The sequence below is a fragment of the Heterodontus francisci genome, chromosome 2 (genome assembly GCF_036365525.1).
Source record: "Heterodontus francisci isolate sHetFra1 chromosome 2, sHetFra1.hap1, whole genome shotgun sequence".
NCBI classification, from domain to species: domain Eukaryota; kingdom Metazoa; phylum Chordata; class Chondrichthyes; order Heterodontiformes; family Heterodontidae; genus Heterodontus; species Heterodontus francisci.
The window spans coordinates 141,033,619-141,048,473 of NC_090372.1; the positions used below are offsets into that span (position 1 = coordinate 141,033,619).

Sequence of the window (14,855 nt, forward strand, 5' to 3'; positions counted from 1 at the left end):
GAAGACCCCAGGTGGGACCACGCTTTCGTGATGCCTCCCTCCAGGTTTAATGACAGGTTTCCAGGGAAAGGCGGGAGATATTCTTCCCTGGGGATGGAAGGAAGACAGCTGGGCACCTGACTAAACAAACTTCGCTGCAGATTGCGGAGGAGGTCAGCAGCCGTGGGGGTCACCCCAAGGACCTGGATACGGTGCTACAGGAGGCTCAATGATCTCATCTGGGCAGCGAAATTAAGTACCTCATAAACCCTTCGCCTCTTGGGCTTTGCAATTGTCAGAGGAGGAGGATGCGTTGGGTGGAGAGGGAGTGCCCACCCTGACGTAGGCAAAGGGTCAGGGCATATAGACAAGCTGCCTGAGGCACGGCAAAATGATGCTGAAAGGCGGCCTTTTGTCATTGGAGACACTCACAAAGTCCCTGGAAAGGGGCGGCATGCAGGAGGCGGCTGTTACCCCCATCATTACCTGCTGGACTACCATCAGCTTGTCCCCGCTGGAAGACCAACAACATTCATCATTGTGTCTGCAAGAGAAGATAGCACACAATTGCAGACAGCCGGCTAAGACCAGAAGTGAACTGCTAAATCTCCATGTCCTGAGCACAATGGAGGAGGAAACCATGGAGCTGGCATGGCCACAGGATGGACGGTGTGTTGCGGATGGAAAGACAGGGACATCTTCCCAAGACAGTGAATAAGGTCATCATGGGGCACAAGGGTGCACCAGCAGCAATGGAGCCATGCTGCTCATGAGGCATGCGGTGCCTACAGGGAACTCCAATGTAGGGGTGGTTGCTATGTTAGGAGGGGAAGCCCTTGACCCTTCGATATCTCTGTTCGCTCATGTAGTTCATATAAAACATCCACAAAGAGCCTCTGAGACTGTGGAGAGCTTGCCCCCTCTGAGGGGTAGGGCAGAGTCTCAGAGGGTGCATCGTCACCTCATACTCCCACACCCTCCACGAGCTCAGATATTCGCATGTCAGTGGGTTTGTGTTCACGGTTATCTTCCGGCACACAACATGGTGGACACAGCACAGACATGCCCGAGCAGCTGACAGAGGCTCTAACAACCCAGGCCTCTGACAGTCATGCTGAGCACCAGGCTCATGACGTGCCTTGGGTGTCGCCAGCATCACAGGAAATGCTACATCAGCAGGGAGAGGTCAGGCAACATATGGTAGAGATGCCAGAGGCTGTGCATGCCAAAATGCAGACAATGTAGCAGTCTATCCAGGCCTTGAATGCTGCACTGTCTCTGAATGGTGCATGAGTGGCATCCTCCATTGAGATATTGGCAGCTCTCTTGGAGAGCCACATCCAACAGAGTTCTCGGTGTCTGCAGGATATTCATGCAGACTTACAAACCCCTGTCTTGACAATGAGCTCAAGGCACCAGTGGCAAAGTGAGAGGGGGATGGGGACCCTGGAATCACCACCATGTCCTCTACCCACTCAGGTCAGCAGGGAGGCAGAAGTCTGCCTTGCAAGGCAGAAGGAGCGGCTGCCCTGACAGCTGGGGGTTGCTGTAAGGATGCTCCTGGAGTGGGCAGCAGTCCCTTTGCTCCTCTACCAGTGACGCAAGATCCTCTTCCATCCCTGACAACAGAGGGTGGTACTGCTTCTGTGCAGGAGGCCTTCAACATGCTGGGACTCCACAGGCCTAAGAGATGCAGAGGATAACCACAAAGGTCATCCCTAGCCAAGGGGCAGCAAGGTTAGCAGCCTACCTCCACTTCAGGTAACAGCGCAGGAGGAGCACCTTGTAGGAGCATGCATGTAAGAATAATGAAGAGCACCTAGAAGCACAGGGTGGGGGGGTGGGGGGTGGGGGGTGAATGTCTAATGCAAATAGAAATTGTAGCATCTGTTGTCAGGGATAATAAGCTAATTTTCTATCACACAAGATCTCCTTCCTCTTTTTTATGGCCTTTTGTGCTTCATTTTAACTCTACCTCCGTTAAGAGGCTTGAGGCGAGGGATCATAATGCGAGGGATCAAGTCTGCAGCTTTGCCAGCTGAGCGCTGTGCACCTGGGTGCTGAACGAATGCTTCCTGAAAGAAGGAAGGCGACAATAGGGCTGCATAAAGGTAAGTCTTTATTTGTCAACCTACAACAGGCAGTAAGGATCAAAGGTAATGCGAATGTACATTGCACATATCCCTTGCACATATATCATGGCATCTTGCCTGTTGTCCCTGTGGTCCTATATCTGGCGATGCTTGGCCAGCTTCCTCCTCCACTTCCCCTTTGTCCAAGGAGGCAGCACGCCCCTTGACATCCACATTGTTCAATACCTCCCTGCTCTGTAGTAACAGGTTGGGCAATGCAAAGCAGACCACCACGATATTTGAAACCTTCACCGGGGCATACTGAAGGGCTCCACTGGACCAATCTCGGCACCTGAATCTCATCTTCAGCAGGCAAATGGCTTGCTCTATGGTTGGTCGTCTTGTCCCATGATAAGTGTTGTACCTTTCCTCTGCAACTATACGAGGTTTCCTCACAAGCATCAGTAGCCATGCCCTCAGCGAGTAGCCCTTGTCTCCAAGGATCCATCCCTGAAGGTGCATGGGAGGCTAGAAAAGCACTGCCATCTGGGACAGCCTCGAAATGTGGGCATTGTGGCAACTACCCAGGAAGCATGCACAGACCTGCAGGATCCGTTTATGGATCAGTTGTACATTGAGGGAGTGGAAGCTCTTCCTGTTGATGAAGGCCGCTGGCTGGTAGTCAGGAGCCTTGATAGCCACATGCATGTGTCGTTGATGACACTCTCCACCAGGGGGAATTCAGTGATGGTCCAGAACCCGATGGACATCTCAACTTGTGAGTTGGGATCGGTGTGGAAGTGCACATTGTAGCCTGCCCTCCTGAAAAGGGCACTGGGGACCTGCTGATGCACCGATGGGCCGTTGACTATGACATCCCACACATGTCCCCAGTGGATCCCTGGAATGATTCAAAGGCATAGAAGTTCAGTACTACTGGCACTGGATTTCCACCAAGTCTCCTGGGGCACAGCTCGTCCATCATTGCGCATAGGTCAGTGATGTCTTCCCTGGGGAGGTGAGTCTATGTTGGCACTGCCTCTTGGACATCTGTTGGTAGTTGAGCCTCGACCAGTAGACCCTCCAGAGGGTAGCTTCTGAGTGGAGGAGGCTGCTGACTTTCCCTTCTGTGCCCTTCTCCACTGTCTGGAGGCCAATGACCCTCCTGTGGGCTCATAGGCCAGTGCCATGCCACTGCCAGTGCCTGGAACTCCATCCTCTTCAATGAGATCCCTGAAGCCTGAACAAATGAGGCCCATGATAAGTGGCCTCTCCCTACGTTCAACGTTGCCTCCCTGGTATGGCATCCCCTCAGTGCTGGCACCTTAGGCCCCACTCCTCAGACTATTGCCGATGCCCTCCCTTCTCCATCCTGCCTAGCAGTTGATGCTGTCTTTCCTGATGGCCTCCCTTTGCAGCCAGCAATGAGCTCCCACCTCCATGTTGGCTACCTCAACCAAGCGAGGCTCTGAAACCCCTTAAATCCCAAGCACTGTTCATAAAACGTAAAACTATTAATAAAGTCACTGTCAACAGGCCTCTCAACTATCTTAATTAGAGTCATAGAGCCAAAATGGTACTGAAGGAGGTCATTCGGCCCATTGAGTCCATGCCAACTCTCTGTACAGCAATCCAATCAGTCCTGTTCCCTGGTTCTATCCCCATAGTCCTGTAAGTTTATTTTCCTCAAATGCCCATTCAATTTCCTTTTAATATCATTCATCATCTACGCTTCCACCACACATGTAGGCAGCAATTCCAGGTCATCATCACTCGCTGCCTAAAAAAGTTCTTCCTTACACATTCTGTATCTCTTGCCCAAAACATTAAATCTGTGTCCCTAGTTCTTGTATCATCATCTAATGGGAATATCTTTTCCTTGTCTACCCTATCCAAAACTTCCAGAATCTTGTACACCTCCAACAAATCTCCCGTCAATCTCCTTCGCTCCAAGGAAAACAATCCCAGCTTCTCCAACTTAAGCTTGTAGCTAAATTCCCTCCTCCCTGGAACCATTATGGTAAATCTCCTCTGCACCCTCTCAAGGACCCTCACATCATTCCTAAAGTGTGATAACCAGAACTGGATGCAATATTCTTTTACCCTCTTTCTTGAATAAGGGTGTCACATTTGTCATTCTCCAATCCCGGGCATCTCCTCGGTATCTTGGGAAGATTGGAAGATTATGGCAAGCCCTTTCGCTATCTCCACTCCCACTTCCATTAGCAACCTGGGATATAAGCCATCTGGACCAGGTGACTTATCCACTCTAGCCAGCGCCAGCTTTTCCAGTACATCCTGCCTATCAATTTTAACCTCATCCATTACCTTACTATTTCTGCTTCTACCGATATTTTGTCAGAATCCTCTTCCTTAGTAAACTCCAATACAAAGTCTTCTTTGGCCTCCTTATCTCGAGAGACATTGGATACGCGCCTGGAGGTGGTCAGTGGTTTGTGAAGCAGCGCCTGGAGTGGCTATACAGGCCAATTCTAGAGTGACAGGCTCTTCCACAGGTGCTGCAGAGAAATTTGTTTGTCGGGGCTGTTGCACAGTTGGCTCTCCCCTTGCGCCTCTGTCTTTTTTCCTGCCAACTACTAAGTCTCTTCGACTCGCCACATTTTAGCCCCGTCTTTATGGCTGCCCGCCAGCTCTGGCGAACGCTGGCAACTGACTCCCACGACTTGTGATCAATGTCACAGGATTTCATGTCGCGTTTGCAGACGTCTTTAAAGCGGAGACATGGACGGCCGGTGGGTCTGATACCAGTGGCGAGCTCGCTGTACAATGTGTCTTTGGGGATCCTGCCATCTTCCATGCAGCTCACATGGCCAAGCCATCTCAAGCGCCGCTAACTCAGTAGTGTGTATAAGCTGGGGATGTTGGCCGCCTCGAGGACTTCTGTGTTGGAGATGCGGTCCTGCCACCTGATGCCAAGTATTCTCCGGAGGCAGCGAAGATGGAATGAATTGAGACGTCGCTCTTGGCTGACATACGTTGTCCAGGCCTCGCTGCCATAGAGCAAGGTACTGAGGACACAGGCCTGATACACTCGGACTTTTGTGTTCCGTGTCAGTGCGCCATTTTCCCACACTCTCTTGGCCAGTCTGGACATAGCAGTGGAAGCCTTTCCCATGCGCTTGTTGATTTCTGCATCTAGAGACAGGTTACTGGTGATAGTTGAGCCTAGGTAGGTGAATGCTTGAACCACTTCCAGAGCGTGGTCGCCAATATTGATGGATGGAGCATTTCTGACGTCCTGCCCCATGATGTTCGTTTTCTTGAGGCTGATGGTTAGGCCAAATTCATTGCAGGCAACCGCAATCCTGTCGGTGAGACTCTGCAGGCACTTTTCAGTGTGAGATGTTAAAGCAGCATCGTCAGCAAAGAGGAGTTCCTTGATGAGGACTTTCCGTACTTTGGACTTCACTCTTAGATGGGCAAGGTTGAACAACCTGCCCCCGATCTTGTGTGGAGGAAAATTCCGACTTCAGAGGACTTGAACGCATGTGAAAGCAGCAGGGAGAAGAAAATCCCAAAAAGTGTGGGTGCGAGTACTCATCAAGTATTCTAGCCTTGCCTAGTGCCTCTAAGCATATGCCACTCTCTTTGTCCCTAATTGGCCCCAACTCACCTCTTACTACCCACTTACTATTTATATGCCGGTAGAAAATTTTTGCACTCCCTGTTATGTTAACTGCCATTCTATTCTTATATTTTCTGTTTCAGTCATATTTTCCTCTTCACTTCCCCTCTCACCTTATTGTATTTGGTGTGGTTCTCACTTGAAGAATTCACCTGACATGCATCATACACCATTTTTTTTTCATCATATTGTCTATCTCCCTCATCATCCAAGGAGACCAGGCTTTGGCTCCCTTATCTTTCACCCTTGTTGGAATGTACCTAGCCTGTGCCTGAAACATCTCCTCCTGAAAGATCATCGATTGTTCAATTACAGTTTTTCCTGTCAGTCTTTGGTTCCATTTTACCCTGGCTAGATCCCCATCTCATCCCCTCTTCCAATTTAGAAGTTCTACTTTAGATTGTTCCTTGGTCTTCTCCATTACTAATCTAAACCTTATGTTACAATGATCACTCTTACCCAAGTGTTCCCCCACAGACACTTGACCTACTTGGCCTGCCTCATTCCCCAACACCAGATCCAGCAATGTCTACTTTCTAGTTGGACTGAGATTATATTGAACAAGGAAGTTCTCCTCCTGAACACATTTCAGAAATTCCTCCCCCTTCTTACTCTTTACTCTAACATTATCCCAATTGATATTTGAGTAATTAAGTCCCCAAATATCACCACTCTATAGTTCTTGCACATTACCCTTCATTTCCCTGCAGATTTGCTCCTCTATCTCTCTCTCTCTCACTATTTGAAGGCCTATAGATAATCTCCAGTAATGTGATCATCCCCTATTTACTCCTCAACTCTATCCAAATGGTCTCTGTCTTTGCCCCCTCAAGGTTATCCCCTCTTTCCAACACTACAATGTCTTCCCTAATGATTACTGCCACTCCACCTCCCTTTTTTCCTTCCCTATCTTTTCTCAACACGTTGTATCCCTGAATATTCAGCGTCCAGTCTTCACCATTTGTAAGCCATATTTCCATTATTCCCACTACATCATAATCCCACATGGCTACTTGTGCCTGTAACTCACCAATCTTATTCATCACATTTTATGCATTTACATACATGCTTGTAAGCCAGTCTTTGTATTTCTCGTAACTCTTCTTAGTCTGCTCCTATTTAATATGGTACTACTTTCTTCTCTAGTACTATCCAACACTCTCACTCCATTATGCACCTTGTTCCTCTTTTCTGCTTCTGTATGTGGTGCCCATCCCCCACTAATTTAGTTTAAACCCTCCCCAACCACACCAGTGAACCTCCCTGTGAGGAAATTGGTCCCAGTCCTGTTGAAGTGCAACCCATCCCTTTTGAATAGGTGCCTGATGCCCCAAAACTGGTCCCAATGATCCAAGAATTGGAAGCTCCCTCTCCTGCACCAGGACTCAAGCCACACATTGATCCTTCCTATTTTATTATTTCTACTCTCGCTAACACGTGACACTGGGAGTAATCCAAAGATTACAACCTTCAAGGTTCTAGTTCTTAACTTCCTCCCTAGTTCCTGAAAATCAGAGGTGAAAATTGCCTGCCCGCCACGTCTATGTCTGCCCTCTGCCCTCCATGTTTGCCGCCATCAGTAAAATCGGTCCAACGTCTCCTGTCCTGGTTTAATGCACTGCCTGGCTCCATTCCTGTCCCCCAAGTCCACATAAAATTCTGCTCATGCACTCTTCATCTGCAACCATCTTCATCCTTATGTCTTAGCACTACTCTTCGATTCTAGTCTCCTAGTGAAAGGCCTGTCTCCAGTAACAATACTGAGATGTTACTTGTTTCCTCAATAGTGAAGACCGATGCAAAATATCAGTTAAATTCATCTGCCTTCTCCTTATTATCCATTATTAATTCCCCAGACTCACTTTCTATTGGACCAATGCTCACTTTGTTAACTCTTTTCCTTTTTTTTTGAGAATCTTTGAGAATCTGAACTCAGTTTAAAAAGCCTGCAAATAAAATAATGACCATGGAGTTGTTCTATTGTTATAAAAATCCAATTGGTTCACAAATGTTCTTTCGGAAACCTGCTGTTCTTATTCAGTTTTCCCTATTAGATTCTAGTCCCACACCAACATGGTTGACCCTTAACTTGTCTCTGACGTGACCTTTAGTTTCAGGGGCAACTGGTGATGAAAATAAATGACAGCCTTGCTAGAAATGCCCACATTCTGAAAAGGAATAGAAAACACAAAGTTCTCTGCTAACAACTAGGTGCCATGCAGATAATTTTTCTCTGCAGGTACTAATGAGAACACATGTGGAAACTGTAATATTAAAAGAAATGAACTCCATAGCATAAAATAGAATAAACTACACTCTGCAAAATACATTGTAGCTTAAACTGTACTGAAAATATTTGAAATAAGACTTATTGATGCCTCTCATTGAGCAGCTAAAACATTCTAATATATCAGTACATGCTATCCACCACACGCATGACACACTGGAAATTTGCTGTTTTAAGAAAGTTCTTGGCCTTAGTCTATTTCCTTGTGTTATTAGCCATTTAATATCATTACTACACCATGCAATTTTGGTAGCCTTCCATTATGTTTATGATTGATAGGTTCCATTTTGCCGAGAAACATTTTAGTACTTGTAATAGTTTTTTGTTTAGAAGTAAGCATTCCCAAATATTATTTTACTTATCATTGGATACAAAGAGTTAAGTCAGTAAATTACTATCGAACCACATAGTAAGCCTAATGGAATTCACATTTCAATGGTAATTGCTTTTCCAGTCTGCCTGTATTGTATTCAGGCAGTGCAAAAATTACTACTGTCTACAACAAAGTCTGTCTTTGACAGTTTATTACTCTATTAGAATGTTTAGATGTTGAGGTAGAAAATAAACAGAGGGCGGAGAAAATGAGAAAGGGAAAGGGAAAGGTGGGTTGGGGTTTTGGGGGGCGTGCGTCCATGGTGTGGGCCGGGGGCGAGCATGCACAGCCAATCATTTTAGAACTCAGATGGATATAAACTTCAGCAGGTACATGACACGTCCAAAAATCAATAACATAGTTCATGTACATGACCAGAAAAGTCCACTGCAATTAATCCAGTCAGTCCGTATGTTCGAAAAAATGGCCTACTATATTCAATCATTAAAAATAAAACACAGGAATATGCAAGACTGCAGATATTAACCCCCAACACCACAGCCCCGTGATTAAATGCACCAGATGATGTGCTATCAAAACATATAGACCAGAAACTTCCCAGGTTTAATCCCTAATCTGTGTGAAGCTGCCTATCTCACTGCTGTGTTTTTATTTGGGGCAGGATGAGACTGGGTGGGGGAGAGGGTTTACAATTGGCCTCAGATTCCTCTGCTTAGAGGGAGGGGAAAATGGCCAACGTTCCTATTGCTTATTTCTATCCAGTGTCATGAAAACATGCTATGCTGAATGATGATTTTTAATTCATCTGTTGGAAACCTTTATTGAACTTTTAAAAAAGAAAGCTGAAATCCTACATTCAATTTTTAAAAAGCTGGCAGCTAAGATGGCCACCATAATTTGCACTGAAATACCTCACATTCCAAGGTATCGAAGTGGAGATGCATGTCTAAATAAGCCCTCATCCAGAATCATGGCTTGACCATTTGAATGAACTCCCTAATATTGCTTTCATGAACAAGGCATTCAAAGTGGAGACAAACGTCCAGGGGATAATCATTGAAACAATAAGGCCTGAGAGAGACTGAAATTGTTAGACCTTAATCTCATTAAAGTGCAAAGAGAATATACCGAGGTAATCATGTGACAGCCTGTCCATCTCTGTGAAAACTTGGGAGTTTCTTTTGGATACATCAGACAAGCTTTGAGAGGTAATCAGTGTGGGACCCCAGTGGGGCTGTGTGTGTATGTGTCTCTCTCTCGCTCCAGATAATACTTCAAGTATTGAACCCTGCCAGCAGACTGCAGAATATCCAAGTCTAACTTTGCTACAGATAGAGACTCCAGGGAAAAAGCACCTACATCACTGTCTCTGTGAAAACCCTGAAGCAAGGGGGCTACTTCTACCAGCCAGGAACTTGAGGACCACGAACTCAGCTAGAAGACAACTGAATTACCAGACCCCACAGATTGTATATTGTTGTTATTTGTTCTGGACTCTAATCAAACCAAACTATTCTTCATCACTCTGTAACCTATTTGTGTGTGTGTGTGTGTGTGTGTGTGAAAGTTGGACCGTAGTTTATTATTTTTACTTAGATCAGGTTTTTATTTTAAGTACAATAAACTAACCTCTTTCTTGTTTAAACACAAGAAAACCTGTCCAATTGGTTCTTTTATGATCATAGCACAAAAAGGGTTAAACACTCACTGAATTGATAAGCACATTCACTACTTAAAAGAAATAAACCCTGTTGCAGTCAAACAAAGAGAGGGACAAGAGAACCTTTCGACCCCTCCTCACCTGATCATAACACCAGTGATCTCTGTTTGGAAGATGTGTGTTAGTTGAGGACAGGATCAATCTTGATTTTGTGGGTCTAATGGTCAAACTGTCTGCCAACACTATTGTCGAGGTTCGCAAAGTGAAGAATGGTAAATTAGGCAAAGGAACAGAGAACCACTGCTCCTGGATTCTCAGGAGAAGAATACAGGAGAGCAAATCAAAGGGAAAATTGCATGGGGAAGGGAGGCTGGGTGGGGGCGTGGGGCGGTGGTGGTTGGTGGGGGGAGGAGACAGCTGGTTCAAGGCAAAAATTCAGATGCTACATTGATTTCAATATATGGGTAAAAAATGAACATAAAAATTATTACAATTGACATGTTAATATAATCTCAGTTATAATCATCAGTAAATCTCATTAAAAGTTATAAACATATATGCATTTATGGTTGTGATACCTACAAATTTTATAAAGATCAATTTGGGTCATTTTCACAGCATTTGAAATGGCTTACATCATACCGTAAAAACCATTGTTGATTAAGCACACAGAGTGTATCCAGAGAAATGCATAAATAGTACACAAGAGTATCCTGATTCAGTGAGATACCTTGAAACTGTTAAGAAATGTTACCCTAACAGAACATTCGCCACACATTCCTATCAAAATTTTGCTGGATCCTTCACAGGAAAAATACAAATATTAAAGGATTTTATTAATATCCAGCAAGCTCTTGTATAGAGAATTATGTTTATATTATGGAATTGTAAGCTGCCCTGCATTGTGTGAAAGGCTACTGATAAATAAGCAAAGTTTCACAAATGTAATGTTTTAGTATTTGGGACTTTATTTTTCCTCCAATGTTGGAGTTTTGTAGAGGACAGCAATCTCAAGCCGCACAACTGGTTTTGGTTGAAAACTCTGCCAATCTGCAGTTTGGTCAAGATGGTAGTATGCATCATCCGGTAGCTGCATCTAATTCTGTTTGCTAGCTGCAGTGCTGAGGCACCTTGGAACTCTGTCTCATGAAGTGGTTGTCAGTTCCCCAGGAAGCATCAAGCCTCCTTCATTTAAATTGAGTATAAATTAGGATTAAAAGCAACAATATGCAGAAGGGCCCAAGAATAATATAATTGATTCCAAAGGGTGTGAATGAAACATAAGAATTTCTACATATTATTTGGAATTCATTTTGGATACAAATTACATAAATTACAGATTGCCAGGAGTGAGTAATAAGACTATAATTTACGCTAGGGATTCCTGATAGCACCATAACCATGAACGTGTAGCTAGAGAGGTTTGTAGATCTTATTTAAATGGCAAGATTAAATTACAGCTTTGCAAGTTTCTCTCTATGCTTCTTTCATTATATATACTACACTCAATGAAAAAAATGAAAAACAGTAATAATGACAGTTAAAATTAGAACTGAAATGACATTGATTGAACAGAGGAAGGTTATTGTCACTTCATCAAAACAGAATATTATTATGTGACTCAAAGGAGAGTAAAATACAGGAATTAACTTGCAATTCTGGACCATAAGTGTAAGGTAATTAAGAGTTAACTATATATTCTATTATAAATAATTCAATTTGATTTAGTTCCCATTGGTGAGACACATTGATTATCCCATTCAAATGAATTGAAAATGTCACATTCTCTTCTTACAACAGCATGGTAAGGTACAACAATGTGGCCTATTAGAAAGTATTTTCTGTTGGTGGGAACATTCCCTGTAAGCTGGAGGCCATTGGTTTTCTTTTTTACTAATGTTAAAAATAATAGGATAAAGAAATTTCCAGGTGTGAAACCTAAAGATTAACATATATTATATATATATCTAATATTTATAATATCTAATATACATATACATACACACATATATAGACATACACATACACACACTACCCCATCTCCTGTGGCACTGCTTATGGTGAATTAGAGGATACGCAGTTTTTTCACACTGACATCGATGTACAGCACTAGGGCCACTAATTTACAATGGCTAAGTCAAATTCTATTTTATTACATGGTTTACTGGACATTTTATCAGTACTCTCAGGATCAAATTCTGTGAAATCAGAAATAAGTGACTCTTATTTTATCGATAATTCATTAATCTAAGTACTTCACTTTTATATTTTTTACCATTTTTAAAGGGGGACACAAAATGCACAAGTTAGAGGAATTTAGCAGTACTGGGAGAGAGTACTGGGAGCAGTTCTGGTTGAACAGCCATTCAGGGTTTGAATTTTGTTGGCATGGTGGGGGTCCCAACACCGCACCAGAAAGCCAGAGGCAATCCTGTCTTGGCTGTTTGGGGGACCCTGGCCACATTTTTCGGCACTCAGGCAAATAACTACCTGGCATCAGGGCTCCCGTCCCTTTAAAAGATGGGAGCCCACCTCCAAGAACTGCCAGCCAATTGGAGGGCCGGCAGCTCTTCAGTCTCAGCAACACCACTGGGAGCGGTGTCCACTGCTGGGACTACACCCAGCCTGGAGAAGCAGTTTGATGCCACCCTCGGACAAAGCCAAGTGGGGTCAAGGCTGCTGGGGTCAGTCAGGAAGGCCCCAGCAAGGGAGAGTGGTTGTGATTGGTGAGGGTAGGGGGATATTTCTGTTGGGGTGATCATCACTCTCTGTGTCCTACAGCTAAGCCAATTTTGAATCCACCTTATCAAGTTACCCTGTATCCCATGTGCATTTGCTTTCTTGATAACTCTCCCATGTGGGACCTTGTCAAAGGCTTTGCTGAAATCCATGTAAACTACATCAACTGCACTACCCTCATCTACACACCTGGTCACATGCTCAAAAAATTCAATCAAATTTGTTAAGCAAGACCTAACTCTGACAAAGCCATGCTGACTATTCCTAATCAAATTTTGCCTCTCCAAGTGGAGATAGATTCTCTCCTTCAGAATTTTCTCCAATAGTTTCCCTACCACTGACGTGAGACTCACTGGTCTTATCTCTACAACCTTTCTTAAATAGTGGGACCACATTAGCTGTTCTCCAGTCCTCTGGCACCTCCCCCGTGGCCAGAGAGGAATTAAAAATTAGGGTCAGAGCCCCTGCAATCTCCACCCTCACCTTCCACAGTATCCTGGGACACAAATCATCCGGACCTGGAGATTGGTCCACTTTTAAGCCTTCCAAAACCTCCAATACCTTGTCACTCCCTATGATAACTTGCTGAAGAATCTCACAGTCTCTCTCTCTCTAAGTTCCATATCTACATCCTCATTCTCTTGGGTGAAGACAGATGTGAAGTATTCGTTCAACACCCTACCAATGTCCTCTGGCTCCACCCACAAATTTCCCCCTTGGTCCCTAATGGGTCCTACTCTTTCCCTGGTTATCCTCTTCCCATTGATATACTTATAGAATATCTTGGGATTTTCTCTACTTTTACCAGCCAGAGCTTTCTCATGTCCCCTCTTTGCTCTCCTAATTGCTTTCTTAAGCTCCATCCTACACTTTCTGTACTCCACTAATGCTTCTATTGATTTGCTCTCCTTGTATTTGCTAAATGCCTCTCTTTTCCTTCTCATCGTACCCTGAATGTTTCTGGTAATCCATGGTTCTCTGGGCTTGTTGCTCCTGGGTGCTGTTCGTAGCAAGGGGAGGGGGAGACAAGGCCAACCCCATGTCTGTCAGCATTGGTTTTGTAGGTTTGTAAGAGAATTTTGTGAACATTGAATGAAGGACTTTATTATCAATTCCTGGATGTGTGTGTCTCTCTTTGTATCTCGCTTTCTGCCCCTCTTGTGTGTGTGTGTCCACCTCGATCTCTCACAACTGTTACTGATTAGAATGCACACATTTTGAAGAAAACAATATTGATGGGAATCTTAACCTTTACTCTTCCCCTGAGAATCTTTCAAAAATTCAAATCATTTGTTTTTATTTTGGTTAAAGAAAAAATAACTCAAATTAGAATAAAGAAAACATTCTTCTCGCTTGATGTCTCTCTTTCTTACTGTTGAACAGGCTTTCTGAAGTAAAATAAACAGGTTGTATTTAAAGGTGTAGTTGAAATACCTATTCAGGTTCATCATCCATGGTTTCAAATACTAAACTGAAATACTGCTGTATACATAGAGACAAACTGAAATAATGCCATATACAGAGACACAAGCTAAAATAATGCTGTATACAGACACAAACTGACATTTGCATAAAGAAAAACAGATTGATGATTCAAAAATGAATACCAGCTACAAAATGTGTATAATAACAATCTAATTTACAAAGGTTGTCTTTTTTACTCGCTTTCTCTCTTACATATATAACCTGTGTTTAAAAAAGTAAATATAAACTCTACTATAATAATACTTCTGAAACTTATCCTCCAGCTTTTATTTAAAGAGTTCTGAAAAGCAACTGCTGGAGGATAAAAAGAAACATTTGTGCAGCCATTGATGCACCTTGGGAAGCTGTGCTCATCACAAATATTCAGACTACATGATCTGCCTTCAGCTAGCAGTGTTATATCACTGGGCAAAAATACCATATGTTCAAGCCCAGTTGTTACTTTTTGGCTAGTTAACCAAGGAAGAATTTCAGGTAATTTATATTAAGATATTGCTGTTAATTTATTTTAGCTCATAAAAGATTAAATCCTCAGAGCACATAGGAGGAGACTTTTCCAAGCAAGGAAAGGTGTGTTTGCATGTGTGCGGGGAGTTAAATCTCCTAAAAGTGACATTGGGTCAGGAGCCCAACATCATCCTGTCCTCTTCCAG

At 43.8% G+C, this 14,855-nt stretch overlaps 1 protein-coding gene across 1 annotated transcript in view; it reads right to left on the minus strand.

Annotated features, from left to right (window-relative positions):
* Nucleotides 1–14,855, minus strand: part of LOC137347208 (contactin-associated protein-like 2) — a 1,554,138-nt gene that overhangs the window by 929,679 nt on the left and 609,604 nt on the right. The window lies entirely within an intron of this gene.